This window comes from Acyrthosiphon pisum, chromosome A2, assembly GCF_005508785.2.
Source record: "Acyrthosiphon pisum isolate AL4f chromosome A2, pea_aphid_22Mar2018_4r6ur, whole genome shotgun sequence".
Taxonomy (NCBI): Eukaryota; Metazoa; Arthropoda; class Insecta; order Hemiptera; family Aphididae; genus Acyrthosiphon; species Acyrthosiphon pisum.
This window is the reverse complement of record NC_042495.1, coordinates 106,897,869-106,910,188: the sequence shown is the minus strand read 5'-3', so window position 1 is coordinate 106,910,188 and position 12,320 is coordinate 106,897,869. Positions and strand designations below refer to the sequence as shown.

Genomic DNA, 12,320 nt, shown 5'->3' with positions numbered 1-12,320 from the left:
TGTGGATGGCCTCGCGGAGAATGTGGGAGTACCGTCTTAGTAGAAGGGAGGGAATTGTCCGGCGTTCGCAACCCGGCGCTCGCTGGCGCAGAACTTTCGAAACCCACCGATCAACCTCCTTGCCTGAGCGTTGCCAGCAGAACATCGCATGGCGCTCGGGCGCCCGGTGTACCTGTCTGGAGGGACGAGTCTGCGCCACTTAAGGCGAGAAGTAGCCAGTCCCGCTTAAGTGGAAATAGGGGGTCACCCCACCGGGATGTTGGTCTTATACCTCCCGTCACAAAGGTTATGAATGTTCAATGATCACTCTGCATAAGGATGTGTTATATTTGAATTCAATGATAGCACATTAAAAACTATTCAGAGCTGAGACATTGAGTCATGACTAATATTTTACAGATCGGTAGGTACCTATTTTTCCAGCTTTTTCACATCTTGTATGTAAGTATAACAGTTTTGTGAAATACTTTTGAAAAAGTATTAAGATACTAATACTAGTACCTACTTATTCGATAAAAAAATTATTAAAATTACTTTTAAAACACTTTTATGAAAATGTATTTTAAGACTCACTAAGTATTTGAATACAATACAAGTGTTTTTTTTTTTTTTAAATTGTTTTAATAATGTATAATATTATATAATATGTATATCAATATCAGTATACCTATTACGTACTATTTTAAGAATTTAACAAATAATATAACATGTCTGATAACTTAATGGTAAACACTTATTAACATGTTTAAATATTTAATGCAATAATATATTCACTAATATTGAAATAGGTAACTAAATAAAAACAAACATATAAAAGTGATGATACACCATTCTACCAGACTACACGAATTAAGAGTATCTCCATCTATCATAAAATGTTGGGTAATCGACTGAACATGTTTCAGCCGGGTCCACACTAGACTATATTCGTGCAAAATTATCACAGTTACCAAAAGGATACCTCATAGTTGAATACATTCAACTTTTGGTGGTGTGCTTAAAATTATGTGTGAAAAAGTGATAATTAAAAATAAATGATATTATGTTATCACCAGGTACAATATTCATATAATTGGTATTGAATTTCTATATAAGCGAAAAAAAAAACAAAACAACACGTCACGGTGTAATGTAAACCCAGTTACCCCGTTAACACACAGAATTTGGGAAATGATAACATTTTGTGAATATTTTCATCTCATTATAACTAAATATTTTAATATATTATGATTCCATAAAAATGCTGACTTAATATTTTTTTAAAGTTTCCGTAAAAATATTTTTTTAAATATTCTATTAAAATGTTTTTTTATAAAACATTTTTTGAAAATTATCCATAGCAAAGAATATAACTAAAATATTTCCTAATTATATACGAAATTTTTTTAAAATATTTTGACAACTATATTATTTTCCTGAATATGTGTTTACCATATTTGAGAAATATCTTTATGCTGTGTAAATTTAGACCTAGAACTGATCCGTGTATCAAGTATAATATTAACATGCATTCTTAAAATATACGTCAATATACCTATTTTCTATCATAGAATTGTTTTAATAAGTTTTTAAATATTTTTGTTTATTACCCGTCCATGGAAATAGACCTACTTCTTCTTGTTAAGCACTATCAGAAGCACAATATTACAGTATATTCATCTATATTACCTAAAATGTATAAATAACATAATATCAGTTGTGTGTGAGTTGTGACCACGATTCATATACCTTAATTCAGTGTTTGGAAGGAATTGTTTCCAAAAGCAATGGATTTCTGGAACATATTCTTTTTTAAAGAACGTTGAACGAATTCTTTTCAGAAAAAAAAAAAAAACAAGAAAATGAACGAGTTCTTGTTTTTAAGGAAATATAAATACATTTTTCATTCCTTTCTAGTTCCAATAATTTACACAGATGTGTAAAATGATTGACATCAAAATATATATATTTTTATGTGTATAAAGTATATTTCCAATTATGAATTAATTATCGGTATCAGGTATCAGTGTTAATCGTTACTCATTAGCAGAGTTGGGATTTTATAGCGTTTGCAAATTTCTTATTAAATGCTTAAAAAATAGGAGAGTAAGCTAAAAATGTGTGTCGTGATACATGGAACTCAAATTAAAAATTTAATTTTACTTCTTTTTGCTTTTTTTGGACTTTTTGAGATTTTTTTGCATTTTTACCTGTTTTGTATCAAAGTCGGTCATATTTTATGAAATTATATTTTAGTAAACGTGTTTTGGGATTTTTGTCAATCGTATTATTACGATAATTTCGTGTTAGGTATTTAGTATATTATTAATCACTGATTATCAACGAACGATCGTTGAATACGTTGTATACCTAGTCAATTAATTTGGATTCTTAGCGGAGAGACTAAATTATTTCAAATCTTAAGAGTAACTACCTATAATAATTTGTAAGTGATTAAAAAATTATTAATTAATAAATTTTCTTTTTTTGCATATTTTTTGTGCATATTTAGCGATATTTAAGGTAATATTATAGTGCATATTTATGCAATTTTAAGTGCTATACAATCCCAACTCTGCTCATTAGTCATTCATCCCATTATTAATATTTCTCATAAGTTATAACTTATGATTTATATAGAAATATAATTTATTATTATTTTTAACAATAAACAATAAGCCAGTTCATGTATGTATGCATATATCGGCCAACAATTTAATTTAAAATCTCAAAATGGAATTATAAAATATATACCTACTTGTAGGTATACATTATAATTAAAAATTAAAGCATATGCATATTATGAAATAAAACATAAATGATTAATTAAGAAATTTTATTTTATTTTCAACCAAAAAAGGAACTCGTTAATTTTCCAAAGGAAGGAATTCTTTTTTTTTAATGAAGAAGGAACGGAACGCTTTCCCGTTTATAAAAAATTTTCCGAACACCGCCTTAATTAAACCCCAAAACTATTATATTATTTTAAATAAAATAATAAAGAATAAATAAATTATACATGTAATATAATTCATTTGTAGTAATGTAGGTATTAATACGAAATATAAATTAAGCCTAAATAACAGGAAACGTAGGCCAAAGTGAAAACAACAAGTTGTTTTACCTAGTCATCACACATTAATGCAATTCAATAACATTAGGGATGTATTAATACCCACATTTATATTACAATATCAAACAATATCATGTAGAATAAATTATACATTTAGTATAATTTATAATAGGTAATGTAGGCAAATACGAGAAGCATAGAGCAGAGATGAAAACAACAAGTTGTTTTACCTAGTCCCACAATAATGCAAATCGTCATGAAATCCAAAATGTATTTCTTGCTAAGTCCTCCTAATATTTCTGGGCGATTTGCGTCTATAAGGAAAGAGAAATCCCTAAAACTGCCGAATATTGCCAAATATCATATATAATTGTAATTATTTTATGTATTTAATGTAATAATTAGTTTTTATAATCAATAGTGGTACGTTTCGTCAGATACGATCAAATAGAAATCTATGGTGCTCTGGCGTTAATACCCTATTGAACCGTCACGGGTCTTCACTGGTGATTTTTCTTCACTGAATGACCCATTAACTGACCGTCACCGTCAAATATATGATCGCATATATGGTCACTCACTACGCCAAAGGTGTACCCAAAAAAGTATATTTTTATAGGTGCGGCAATAATTTAGCATAGATTCCTTAGTCGAATCCTTTGTAATTTTTTATTCTGTAACAAATAATTTGAATACACGTTTTAATTATCACATCAGAAAGGAAAAGTATATTTTAACACTTTGGTATATTACTATAAGTAATTTTAAAATGTTTAAATTCTGCTCCATAAGAATTTGTGTTGATTTTTTTTACTGCGACATGTCAAAAAATGTAAAAAAAACTTTCAATTTTATCCAATTATTCTCCATTAGCTTCAACATATTATTACGTTTTTAGTACTTTTCTTAATATTTGTTCCATCATATCTATAAAAAAAAATAATATCATTAACAATCAAGCATCACACATACAATAGATAATGATTTGAAATCAATTAAAAATATGGTAATATTAGGAATTATATTTATAATTAATAGTTTATATTTTTAATAAACTAAATTACATTCACTAAAATAAACAATTATTGGTTATGCTTGTATAATGGGAATGAATATAATCAACATTTTCATTATCTCCTTCCAGGGACACTGATTCTTTAAATATTAATATAAACATTAATAATTTGAGTCAAAATATTAAGACTATTATAAAATTGTATATTATAATATACTAATAATATAATATATAAAATGTATTTTTTTACCGTTGATTATTTGTAAACAGAAATACATCAGGGGTTCATTATTGCGCGATGCCTTATTTGAACCAAAATTTCTCAGAGTGCCCTTCCACAAGTTAACGACCATATTGTATACGACCATGTATTTCACGGCGACGGTCAGTTAATTGGTCATTTAGTGAAGATAAATCACCAGTGAAGACCCATGACGGTTTAATCGGGTATTACTGCCAGAGCGCCATAGATTTCTGTTTAATCATATCTGACTTTATGTAATAAGTAATTTCCTTCAAATTTGAACATAAAATAACTATAAAAAAAAAAAAAAAAACTGTGATTTATATATTATTGAGATTTTTTAGTTACAGAATAACTAGTAAGTTTACTTACATGGATACTTGTTGTAAGTTTTCCATCCTTAGCTATAAAATGATAAACATTTTTGTAAATTTTTAACTACAAAATCATATTTACATGGTACATGGGGTAACTCAGTGTTCGGAACGTTCACTAAAAAATGAACTTGTTCACGTTCACGTTCAGTCCTTAAAAAAGGAACCCGCCATGGTTTATGCGGACCGCGGCAGGCAAGCGGTCTTTGTATTATTTTACAGTGCCCACGCGGGCAGCCCGCTTTCTGCTTGACCGAGCCTTTAATATAAAAGTCTATAAACATATACAACTCAGGTCAAATATAAAAATACTATTTATACTTATTTTTAATTTAATTAATTAATATATTTTATAAATATATTTATTAAAGGGTAAATAAATTGTACTTCTTAAAAATCGATCAAGTTCGTTAAAAATATAAACGTCGTTCTCGTTTACGTTCTATTTAAATAAAACGAGTGTCGTTCTGCGTTCACGTATCGTTCACTAAAATTGAACGTGAACGCGTGAACGTGCATTCATGAACGACGTTCTTTCCAAACACTGGAGTACCTATATAATATCGATGTACCTACCTAAACCTAAATGATTCTGAGTGATGATGGTTTGTCAGTGTGGATATTTAATATTATATTTATATTATGTAGCAGGAGAAATAAAGCTGTTAAGGCTTTATTGGGAGGAATGGTGGAGATTTTAGGTGAGATGTGTATATTATTATATTGAACACGGTGTAACAGACCGACACGTAATGTATTTTACTTGAAGGAAGTGTGCGTAAAATCGTCCTACTACTGTATTATACCTACCTAATGTTATTCGGACAGTCTATGTTATACACTACTTAGTATTCTTAACTATTAAAAAAAAGGTATCAGGGCCGTATTCATAGTCGATGCTTAATAATAAACGTGGTTTAAGCTTATTTTGATAATAAAAAATCTTAAATAAAATATAGTTTTTGTAGAGTCATACAAATGTACCATCATGTTATTTTGAAAATTATATAATGGATAATATAATAATATTAAATAATATACCTCTATAATTTCAATTTAAACTAATAATAAACCGAGTAATATTATTTAAACCACAAGAAAATATATTAAGTGCATAAAACAAATCAAAATATTTTATTACAGTACCCATTAAAATGTCATCAGGGACGTATAAAATGTATCTTATCTTAACATTTAACAGATAAAATGTTTGTTTTTTTCTCGAGTTAATTGGATTTACTTTCAAGTTTTACTATTATAATTATAAATAAATTGTTATAATAGATTAAAATTAAATTATATAAATATATATTATGAGATATCAAGAACGTTCTAAATACACACAAAACACAAGATTTCGAACTAGGTGGGCTAGCCTTGAAACTTATTAGATTATATGCAACCGTTAAGCACATACTAAAATCATTAAATTATCATATTATTATAATATGCATTTTCGTATTCCTTTTATTTATGTACTGACCTACAAATAAAATTCTTGAGTTTTAAATAATACGAACAAAGTTTACACGCGTAGTTCTTCTTCGTTAGTAATAAGCATGTATACAAAAACGCATGGTGTTTAAATTATTATGACATGCTACAGTTGCATTGGCATAATATTTTATAAAATGAATGGTTAAAGCATTGTGTTGCGTGACAATAATATTGTTACACTTTAAACATATAACTGTAGTCACGCATTCGTATGTTTAATAAATTACTCAATCGAGGAGCCACCTGCTATATGATATTCCATTATTTTGTTACCCAAGTTAATCTCATACGTTCGGCGGAAACCAGCAGTATGCATGCGGTCGTCAATCAGTTACCTGCACATTTTATAGAAAAGCTTATAAAAATACATTTTTAATTTATTAAGACGTTCAATGATTATCCTCTGGTAAGTGTTTCAAATCCTTTTTATGTAAATTTAGTTTTTAGTTATTGTTAAGGTCTGGATATATTTTCGTTAAATAAATATCAAAATTATAATGAAAAATATAATAAGTTAAATAAAAAAAAGTGCGCAAGTGGGTGTCACTCTACTATACAGTAAGTTACAAATTTTGAATTCAATGATATAATGTAAAGAAAAACGATTCTGAGCGAAAACCTCAGTGATATTATCATGATATTACTAAGTATATGTGATGTTTTTTTTGTAAATAAAGTAATTTATATATAACCTATTTACTTGGAACCTTGTTTCAAATTTTCAATCCAGAATTAAAAAGGTTGAATATTTTATACATTTTTAAACACAAAATAATAATTAAATTTTAAATTTGATAAATTTCGTCAAAATCCGAACTTATAATGCTTATAGAAAAAATAACGTGAGTGTGAGAGCCCACCATTATGTTCTGGGGAAGTAAAATTTCTTTCATAAGTATTGGGTCCCGTGAAATTATAAGTGAATTAAGGAGAGAGTGAGAAAAATCAATGCAACAAAAATAAACGTGCACGCCGCCGTCACCTTGCATGCCTTTCAAAATAAATAAACAAACAAACGTGTGGTTTCATTTTTTTACGATTTTTTCCACCATTACCACAAGAAAGAAATTTTACTTCAAAAATAATAAACTTAATAAATAACCAAGAATAACGATTTGAGTTATTTTGTGGTAATTCTTTAATATTAATTCAACTTACCGGCTATCGTATTCATAATAAATAATAATAATTATAATATGTTATTTTTAGACTTAAATAAAAAAATGCTGTAAATGTAGGGACTTTCAAGAGCATACGATAATAGTCACAATCACAATAGTTAAAACACGGGTTCTTATTACCACATGCAACAAGGCTCCAGAAAGGAGCGTTACACACATAATATATTTTAAGCCTTGCGAATCAAAATACATATATTGTCGCCTTGATACCGACCGTCGAACACTACCCGGAGAAACACAAACCAGATGCAGAGAATTATTACAAACACCGTCGCATAAGGTCAGTGACCAAATATATATACATGTATAGTAAGTACTGTATAATAAACATTGTCATTGTCTTAAGAACCTTTACTAATGAACAATGATTGATATTTTAGTTGTTTTATTTTATTTATGGTAGGTCATCGATTTTATATTATTGTGTTAAAGACACTATCAATTTTTTCTGTAGTAATTATAAATAAAACTATATCGTAAAATATCGTATGCTGTCTAGAATTGCGCTGAAATGTCATCGCTGAATAATTGTCGTGTTCTAAAATGACTGCGCTTTATTGTCAAGGATCTGTTTTTATGATTTACAATAAACTCTGTTGTAACTACTACATAACCATAATAATCTATTTATGTTAACTACAATAATACGTTATAACTATGAAGTTATGAGTAACTATTTTTTATAATCATAAGAACTAGGTCTTTTGCTATAATATATGTAAATTCAACTAGACAATAATATAATAATTAAAGCAATAATGAAAAGAAAACTACTACATTTAAAATAAAACTTATTCATGCTTATTCATATAATTTACTAAAATCGAAATAACTGTGTAGCAATCACCCATTGTCTGCTATAAAAAATAAAAATATTAATAATGACTTCCAAAAAAGCGGTTAAGTGCAGAGGGTGAAGTATGTCTGAGGAGTTGAATGTTTATAACGAATTGATAAATAATACTAAAAAATAATCAATTTCAAATTACTTGAGTATACTGCCAAATAAATAACACACCGTGTAATATATTTGGAAGAATTTGAAATAATTTTAAGTAACATATAACTATTAAAATAATAATCATAAAGGAGTAGGAGGGAAAAAAAATTAAACTAATAATAAACAAAATATAATTATTTAAATAACAAGAAAACATATTATAAAGTGTGGAGAACAATTCGAAATATTTTATCACTGTACCTGTCCTAGACATTAACATGTTAGCAGGGCTGTATACAATATATTTAGTGTGTTTAATGGACATGTTTTTGGAGTTAATTGGATTCGCATTAAAGTTGAATTGTTAAAATAGATAAACTGTTATAATAGATTAAAATCAAATTATATAAATGTATAATTGATATCATAGTAAGTTCTAAATACATATAATACAAAACCATTCTACCCAGGCGGTTGACTGTAATTATATAGAATTATAAACAGTTGTGGATGCATGGATAGATTTTACCAAATCAATGGTTAAAGGGATAATATGAAATATACTATGCACATTGTATTGCGTGACAATAATACCATTATGCATTAAACCTATAACCGTAGTCACGCAAAATTATGATTATTAAATTAGTTTGCATTCGGTCGACGGTACTAGCATTATACATCCAGTCGTATTTAATGTACCGAACATTTTTTTTTTTGGTATTTAATGTATTTATATTGTAGTACCATTTGGGATATTATTATTATTATTTATATTACTGTCAATATGCTACTATTTTATTTTATTTTATTAGATTCTACTGTGATCCGTGATCTGTGATTAATTTTAAATAAATAAATATACCTATTATATAATTATATTATAAAAATAATATAGAGCTACACGTCTTACGTCTAACAATATCATGATTACCTTTTGATTGACTATCACTCAATAGTCTCTTTGGTCGGGACTAAAGATTTACATTAATGGTGACTGTTCTTTGCACACATGTGTGTAACAAATTCCATTTGTATTGCATATTTTGTATAATATTACGATACAATTAATATTATATGGACAAGCCGATTGTAATACGGCGTTCTAAATAGGCAATTTAGGTACAACTTTAGTGCATTACCATTTACCAGTATCCTAATTACTAGGTGTTCGGGTGTTCCATTAACCTACATAGTGATGCATATAAATTATTTATAGTTTTAAATATAATGATTGTTCTTTACGCTTGCCCATCCCTACAATCATTTTCTAAAATAAATGGTTTCACCAATACCGTTTAAAATAGAAGAAGAATCTTACGGAGACAATTACATTTATGTATTATGTCATATATAATAAGTATTAATATTTGTATTAATTTCCATGTATATAAGTAAAGTTATTTAAGTATACTTAATAGAATAAATGTTTTTTTTTTTTTCATTTGGCCGGGCATCTGTTATGAGTCTTTTTATTAATAATGTAATAATTACACTAATTAGGTTTTAAAAATGCTAGGTGGTTGTCAGTTATATTGTAGTCTGGGAGTTATTTTTTTCATTGGATTTTTATTTTGCTATTACCAATCTCTATGTTATAGTTCAGTGCATAGGTGTACTGTCAAATGATGTGTAATAATCTTACCAAATACAAAATAATTTATATCATACCCACATAAATTATTTCCCTTAAAACGAATATAAGCATACAGCTTATAATATTTATCGTATTTATCGGAGGCAATTTAAAAAAAAAATTAAATTAAATTAAAAAAATTAAATAACTAGGTACATTTTTCTAAAAAATATATAAATTATATAAAATAAAAATTTTAATTTAAAAAAAAAAAATAAGAAATACAGTTTAATTCTTAAAGATTTGTTAATATTTAAGGAAGTATTGACAACACAGCTCACCTTAATCATACGACCCACACAATCGAACAAGTTTATAACCACTATGACTATTTGTAACCGGTCTGGTGTAAAGTAGTTTACGAGTATGTATGCTATCGTAATGGATGTGTTCAAAAATGGATGATAAATAATTGCGTACAAAAAAACGATTTTGAGTGGAGTCGGTTTTATCATCCTAGCATATATATATTAAATATCAAAATTAATAGGTCATTAAAAATTGCTGAATACTGCCAATATTGTAAATAATTTTAAATCAAACATCGTAAAAAATTTATAATTCTTCACGGTGATTTTTTTTTTTTCATGAAAGTAGAAAAGTCTGTTGTGTATCTTTTTGACTTTTTTTAGAGCTATTACTATACCATGAAAAATTTTGGAATTTTATACATTCTTTATTTAAATTCATGTCGGTTTCATGTAGAATTATTTACTTGGCAAGAAAGCTTGAAAATTTAATGCAAGGTTTCTGGCGTAAGTTTTTTTGATATCCGTTCAAAAATATTAAAGATAAATCGGCATGATTATTTTTTATATGTATTTAAAATAGGAACACATTTTAACAAAATTCATCAAAATTCCGAAAATTTCAAAAATTATTTTTCAATTCAAAATTTGAGAAATAATTATTTTAATAGGTAGCTAACATTAGAAATTTTAATATAAAATTTAAAAAAATTTTTTCTTCTTAAATTTACGCTATTTATAGCCATGAGATATATTTTTACAAGTATGCTAGGATGACACAACGTCAGCGCTGTGAACCATTTTTTAGAAGCAATGATTTATTATTAAATTTAAATATAACATGTCCATTTCAATGACATTTATATATTTATTACCTATACTATACTGTGTATATATATAAATTAATGACATACTTACAAATAAATAAAAAATATAATTTAGGTATTTATTAAACTGGAACGTTGACAATTGTAGAATTGGGTACGCTGGTAGGTACCAAATTATGATGCAACACGTTTAATCGTCGATCCATTGTAATGACCTATGCAACATAGTACTCCACATTGAACCACACACTCGAAAAAAGTGTATGATTAACTCATGATACTTGTGTCCGGTTCTAAAGAACGCTATGATGTAAGTGGGTACGTTACTACATTAATATGCATAATAAACTACCTGTATATTTCTACAATAAAAAAAAATTTGAAGTATACCCTATTGGCTATTACTTCCGTTAAAGTAAAACTAATTTTTTCTGTATAATTTGTGAACGCTGAACAGCAACTTAATAATTTATACTCTATGATTATAAAAGTCACCGTTGAATAATATATGATTGTATCGTATATAAATTAATTATACTGCATTATTTTAAACCTAGAGGTATAAGACAAACTTTACTGTTTAAACAGCAACTTTTTTATTATCGATAATAACTACAGAAAAAATTGATACTGTCTTTAACACAATAATATAAAATCGACGACTTACCATAAAAAAAAAAAAATAAAATAAAATAGCAATCATTATTCATTAATAAAGTTTCTTAAGACAATGACGATTTTTATCATACAGTACTTATTATTCTTAAATATTAAATAAAAGGTATCAAGGCCGTGTTCATAGTCGATGCTTAAGAATAAGCATGGTTTAAGCTTATTTTGATACTAACTGTACAACACATAGGTACTTAAATCATTATATAATCATATTATTATAATATGCATTTTTGTAGTTGTCTTATTTATGTGCTGACCTACAAATAAAATTATTGAGTTTTAAAAAATACGAACAAAGTTACGCGTAGTTCTTCTTCGTTAATAATAAATAGGTATACATAAACGCATGGTGTATAATTATGAAAAGATACAGTTGCATTGGTATATTTTATAAAATTAATGGTTAAAGAGCTATAAAATATATTATGCATATTGGGTTGCGTGACAACAAAATTATTATACTTTAAAACTATAGCTGAGTCACGCATTTGTATGTTTAAGAAATTACTCAATCCAGGAACCACCTAGCTGCTATATGAAATTCCATTTTATTACCCAAGTCAATCTCATACGTTCGGCAGTCACCAGCAGTATGCAAGCGGTCTGCAAATCTTATAAATTAATTTTATTA

The 12,320-nt window shown here is 27.2% G+C and overlaps 1 long non-coding RNA gene across 1 annotated transcript in view; it reads left to right on the top strand.

Annotated features, from left to right (window-relative positions):
* Positions 1 to 12,314, top strand: part of LOC107883622 — a 15,351-nt gene extending 3,037 nt beyond the window's left edge. The window contains exons 2-3 of the long non-coding RNA XR_003839445.1: positions 11,130 to 11,324; positions 12,191 to 12,314. This is a non-coding gene — a long non-coding RNA (uncharacterized LOC107883622). The remainder of the gene's footprint in view (positions 1 to 11,129; positions 11,325 to 12,190) is intronic.
* Positions 12,315 to 12,320: the final 6 nt, after the last annotated feature.